At 42.1% G+C, this 6134-nt stretch overlaps 1 long non-coding RNA gene across 2 annotated transcripts; it reads left to right on the top strand.

The window, feature by feature from the left end:
* The first annotated feature begins 689 nt into the window (after positions 1-689).
* LOC133741972 (uncharacterized) lies at positions 690-4938 on the top strand. 2 transcript variants are annotated; one of them, XR_009862286.1, is made up of 9 exons: positions 690-1148; positions 1484-1617; positions 1708-1818; positions 2876-2957; positions 3049-3194; positions 3286-3410; positions 3497-3591; positions 4526-4651; positions 4753-4938. It is a non-coding gene; the product is annotated as an uncharacterized LOC133741972 (long non-coding RNA). The 2 variants fall into 2 exon arrangements; XR_009862285.1 differs by having other exon boundaries at positions 691-1148; positions 1696-1818.
* Positions 4939-6134: the final 1196 nt, after the last annotated feature.

Below are 6134 nucleotides of genomic sequence, written 5' to 3'. Positions count from 1 at the left end.
ACCCAAGGATTGTGGGTTAGCCACTAATCCCCGTGGTACGATAACTTTGGGCATAATATTTCCCTATCTTGACAACGATACGGACATCTATCAAATCACATTCTACCTTGGATAGTTGGCGCTCGGTCTCCTCCAGTTTATCGGATGTCTCTCCCAACTCCCTCCGGAGACCTTCAATTTCGTCCCTCATTGCTGCTCAACCGGAGACGACTTCGACGCCGCTAGAAACAACTCGTGAAGCCCGACTACCAGATGCCCGAAAGCCGAGCTAAACGGCGATTGTTGAAGGACCGTCGGACGCACCGTCCCGTCTATCCCGCTGAACCCGAGCCGCTCGCACAAATGGAAGAAAAATTCCTGCTCGAGATCGGTCAGGAACTCGGCGTAAGAGGCAAACGAGTCCAACCCGCTCGTCGGCACTTGCCCGCCAGCGGCCACAGTTACCAACTGAGAACCTTGTTTAGCCCTCTTTTGTTGACGGACCCCAATCAGCAACGAATCCTGCGCCTCGTCACCTTCAACAGGGTCATTTTGCCGCCGTTTCTTATGGAAAAGACCCTGAGTTGCGCCCCCGGTAGTGACACTCAACGGCTCATGTGGCTCCAAACCCACAATAGTGACACTACTAAAAACAATTGCATTCGCTTCGGAAATTTGCGACGGCATTGATTTCCGTAGCAATTGAGACTCTATTGCTACGGAAAATGTTCCGTCGCAATTAAGTCTAATCATTTGCGACGGAAAATCTTTGCCGTAGTAACTTTGTAATCAATTGCTACGCCTTTTCCTCTTGCCGTCGCATAACTTATTTCTATTTCCCCTTACATCTCGATCTGTAGCCATAATTAGCCCAAGCTCTCTCTGTCTCTATCTCGCCCAAGCGCTCTCTTTCTCTCTCTTCTCGCCCAAGCTCACCCAAGCTCTCTCTCTCTCTCTCTCTCTTCAGAACTTGGGTTTCTGTCTTCGTCCAAACTCAGGTTCCAAGGGCCTGAGGATCCACGACAACCCTGCTCTCGAGCACGCCTCCAAGGCCTCCAATTTCCTCTACCCGGTCTTCTTCATCGATCAACACTGCATGAATCCCGACCCGAACGCACCCTCGGCCGGATCCTCCAAGGCCGGCCTGAACCGAATCTGGCGCTCATTAGGTTTGCTCTAATTTATCCTTCTTCTTTTTTTCACTCTTGTCTTTCTCCATCTCTTTGTTGTCTCTCTTTCTCCTTTCGGCTAAAACCCAGACCCAAAAAGCACAAAATCAGAAACGCACCAAACCCAAATCTGAATCACACATCCCTTCCCCTCCGTTTTTTCCGTTAGTCTTCTCTCTCACGCTCTCATATCCCGCTTAAATGCAATCCAGACCCAAAAACCCTAATACCCAAAACACAAATCCTAACCCCTCAGCTCCAATACCCCACATCTCGATTTTGTACTTTTATGTTCTGTGTTTGTATGAATTGACAACTGTCTCAATTTTTATCAGGTTTGAGTTAATTTTCGATCCATGATAGATTCCCAAATGCCCAGGAAGAAATTTTGGTTTCCAAATCGGCAAGCTGAGCATGGCTCTTATTTTCAGTTCATCTTCACCACTCTACTTTGCCTCGTTTTGGAAAGGTATTTTATTATAACTATTCTGCATAGGATCCAAACGCATCTCATGAATTGTAGCTTTTGTTCTTCATGACATTTCAGTGGTGCTGCTAGGTGGGTAATTTTATTAACAATTGAAGAATGGCCGATAGCATGAAGCAATTCCAGAAAATCTTAATTGAGCATGAGACTCAAGCTGAGCACCTCTTTCTAGCTAAACACCAGGTAATTCATACTTGTTACTCTAATGATTTAATTATCTGCTAAATAGGGCATCTGATATTTACATTGGACAGTCGATATAGAATTGAGTTTAGCTATGGTCATCCTACTTGTTATGGGTTTCTAGGTTTGTTTTCTGTTTCAGGCTTGTAGTTTTTTATGGGATTGATTGTACCCAAGTTTAGTGGCATGAGTGACTCGGGAGGAGAAATCTTTGTTTACATTCTTATCCTGTTAGTCATATCTTCAAGCCATTATTTTTATAATTGAATGCTGGAGTTATTAACTTTTGTTTACTTGCATTATAAAGGGACTGAATTGTATTACTTGGTATATTGAATGCCCTGCAAAATAGGATCATCTTTCCTTTGATCTTGTGTCAATCAGTCAGTGTAGTTGCTTTCTGTTGGCATTAAGTGGAGGGGCGCTTTTGTTTATTTATAATTTTTTGCGTTGTATCTTTCTTGCAAGAGTCATTTTTCAATTTTATGAAGAGTAATTATGAGTCTAGTGCTTTTAAGAGTCTTAGGGTGAGTACTCAAGGGTCTTGTCATTAATTGAGTCTTGCGGTGTTCTAGGAGTCTTTTTAAGCCTATAAATATAGCTACGGTTTGTAAACCCAGATGAGATTGGAATGAAATAAACTCAGTTTGTATTGAAAGTCTCCATAAAGCCTCTGTTTCTTGTAAAACCATTCTGGTCTCTTAATCTCTCAACCCTAATCACACTCTCACCGAGCCGACTGTTGCTCTGTTGTGCATCACTAACTTTTATAGAAAATACAAGCTCAAATAGGCAAAGAAATTGCTTACCAGGGGATGAAGAAAGCGGTGACCATCGTCACTGATTGATCTTGTGTCAATCAGTCAGTGTAGTTGCTTTCTGTTGGCATTAAGTGGAGGGGCGCTTTTGTTTATTTATAATTTTTTGCGTTGTATCTTTTGCAACCTATTTGAAACATCAGTTTTCTGCAATTTGGATTTTCATTAAATTGGAGGTTAATTTTGGTTAAATTTCAATATTTTATTGTGATTCTGTTAAGGAATTCAATGGGTTGCAGGTTCAGCGAATAATTACTAGTTGTAGAGGTTTTGGTTTCCGGTACATTTGGTTAAACTGGTGAGATATTCTTTTAGCAGATGGTATGTTATCAGTACATTTATTTTTGGGGTTGTGTTATATTTGTATTTTCTTTGCTGGGTTTGTGATTCTCTTTATTGTCCATTTTAACAGATGAAGAATCACACAGTAAGTCTGCATAATTATTAAAGGGTTCACTGAACTCGTAGTCCAAAATTATTAAAGGTTTTGGTCACCCCACCGCTTCACTCCTCTCTGAGTTTAACTCTCTTAAATTTCCTCTCGGTGCTGCAAGAAAGGTATTGCTTCTTCTTACTCTCTGCCTTTTCTCATCTGAGTATTACTTGCTTTTCTGGGTTCGTGCTTATTTGTGGTTTCATGTTGATAAAGAGGTACAAACCAAGACCCATGAGGGCTGAAAGAGGCAATGAGTTGCATAATGGGAAGTTGATTGTGCAGAATTGGGGATTTCGGAGTTGGCCTGATGGGATTCAGTCAATGGCTATCCCACTAAGGTGAATGGCTATCTCGCTATTTCCTTTATCAATAATGTTGGGGTTGATTGATTTTGTATACAGTTTGTAATTTGATGTTTCAACAGTCTGCTGTGGGGTTGCTTTATCAATAATGCGATCACCTGCCTTCTCTCTCCTCTGATCTTGTTCACATCCCCACCCCTGATACTCACTGCAACAGGTTACTGTCTTCTCAACAATTCTCTATTTGGGAATCTCTGTTTATAATTTGTTCTAACCAGTTTTACCCAGTTCTGAAATTTTGTTATACTAACTTAATGGGAATCAATAGCAAAACTAGATTCGTAAAGGGTTAAGCTTTTCATCCATGTCACAACCCATCTTGTAATTCAGGTCACGTCTTCTATGATTGTCTATCAAGAATTTTGCTTTTCCTCCAATTTCATTTGTGGGGTCTCTTACACAGTTACACATGAATGAAGTTGTTACTAGGTTCCTTCTCTGCAATCTTGCATCCAAAATGCGATATTGTAGCACCATAGAAAAGAGACTGTTATGTGAGATCCAACAATGTACATAGCCTCTACCTAATTACATCCTTATACTTAAGCCATTCGTAATAACCTTCCTTCCATGGCCCCCTAAAGGATTGAAATAAAGTATATGCAGAAAAGGACGTATGGCTGGGTTGAAAGCATGGGTTTGAGGACTTGGTCCTCTTCATCTGGTTTGATTAGTAATATGCAAGTGAAGTGAACTCTAGTGTATCATCATGGAGGTAAGACCATAGCACTTTTAAACTTTTACCACAGTTGGGTTCTTTTTGAGCTCATTAATGTCATAGGTGACCAGAAAACGAGAGCAAACTCAGCCTCTTTCAAACATACATCTCTTTTCTTCTTTTCGGTTTAATGGGTGGGTGATCTTTGTTGTGTACTGTCTTAGTGTCTTACTTGCATATTCGCAGGCTGTCAATTGTAAGAATATTGCTAGTTTTCTTAATGAATACCTTCAAATTGTTTCAGTAAAAAGACTTGTACTTCTAAAGCTTGCGTCTTTTTATCCTCTATCCTTTGACATCGATCAAAGTCTGAGTGGCTGAGTTCTGAATCATACCTTAAGTTTCTAATATGGGTGATACTTTCATATACTAGATGCCAGCACCCAAGTGAGAACTGGTTATGTTTGTGCTGTAAGGAAGTCCTCTGCAGCCGTTTTGTAAACAAGCATATGCTGCAGCATTATCAGCAGATAAATCATTGTGTTGCTCTTAGCTACAGGTACTATTTTTGATGCTTTTACAACAAAGTTTCTCATCTTTTCCTTACTTTTTATAGAGTGTTTATTACAAATGCATGTTGTGATTTTATTTACATTTCAGGCAGTGATCCTGTTGTGATTGTAAATTATTGATGAAGCAAGATGAGCTAGAAGTTGAAAGAAAGTTGAGAAAGCTTTGGCTGATCTTTGTTTTTTAACAACCTTTGGTTGGTCTTAGAATTGTGATTGTTGGTTGGTTATAGATGATGGGTTTCATAATATTTTTCAATTTATGATATTTGCTGCAGATGGTACTAGCTTTGGTGTGCAATTCACACCATTTTTTTTTTTATAAATGAAATAATCTTTTGCGACGGCAAAGTATCCGTCGCAACAAATTCACCCCAATTTTTTTTTAAAATGAAATATCTTTTTGCGACGGCAAAGTATCCGTCGCAAATAGTTTAGCCATTGCGACGGCAACAGTTTTCCGTCGCAAATACTTTTTGCTACGGCATTTTACCGTCGCAAATGGATTTTGTGACGCCACCTATTGCAACGCCAACATTTCCGTCGCAAAAGGCTCAATTTTCCGTCGCGAAAAGTTTTTTCCGTCGCAAAATAGGCGTCGCAAAAGCAATTCTTTTTAGTAGTGTGACGGGCTCCTTCGGCGGCACCACCCTCTCCCTTTGGGGCCCACGCCGCTGGGCGGACACTCTCTCCTTGGTCTTCTCTGGAGCAGCATTGGCCTTGCTCCCACCAGCAGCCCCACACTCGGCGTGAGACTCGGGTTGTACCACAGTCTGACCAACAGCCGCAAGATGGGAATGGTGGGGCATCAGCATCACCACCTCAACCTCTGATTGCCTCAGGGCCTGGGTCTGAGGGTCAACAACGGTCTGCTTGGCCCTCAGCCCAGCGGAATACATGCCCTCAAGAAAGTTCTGCAGTTCCGCAAGGCCTTGTTACTGGGAACGAGATCTGAACAAACAATCAAACAATACAAATTAGCGTAGAACAGGGTAATGAAGGCACAAGTTGGCGGGAGACACTTACCAGGGGCACGAGTCAATTTCAAGTTGACCAACAGCTCCCAACCGGTGAGCAAGCAAAGGTCAAGTAGATTGCGGTTCCTCCAGCAACATGTAATCCGGGCTATGTGACACCGCTCCTCGCGCGTCAATGTGAACTGCAATCTCGCTGCACAAAGAAGAAAACAGAGACGATGAAAAAAAAAAAAGGGATGTTTATTATCAAAAAAAATTTTTGCTCAGTGAAAACTAGCGACAACCTCGGATAGGTTGGAACTCCGACTTAATCCTAAACGTCGGCGCTTGATCGTTCACCCCCGCGTCGAACTCCCAGCCCTCGGTCGTAACACAGAAAGTCGACCGCCAGGGGGACATGGAGTCCTTCAAGTTCTCAATCAACTTAGGCGCCCCCTAATGGCGGGTCAGATTCACTTGTTCGCTACAACCCTAACGTTTCACGTATACAAGCTCG

This window comes from Rosa rugosa, chromosome 4, assembly GCF_958449725.1.
Source record: "Rosa rugosa chromosome 4, drRosRugo1.1, whole genome shotgun sequence".
NCBI classification, from domain to species: domain Eukaryota; kingdom Viridiplantae; phylum Streptophyta; class Magnoliopsida; order Rosales; family Rosaceae; genus Rosa; species Rosa rugosa.
The sequence above is the reverse complement of the archived record's forward strand: the minus strand, read 5'-3'. Positions and strand labels throughout refer to the sequence as shown.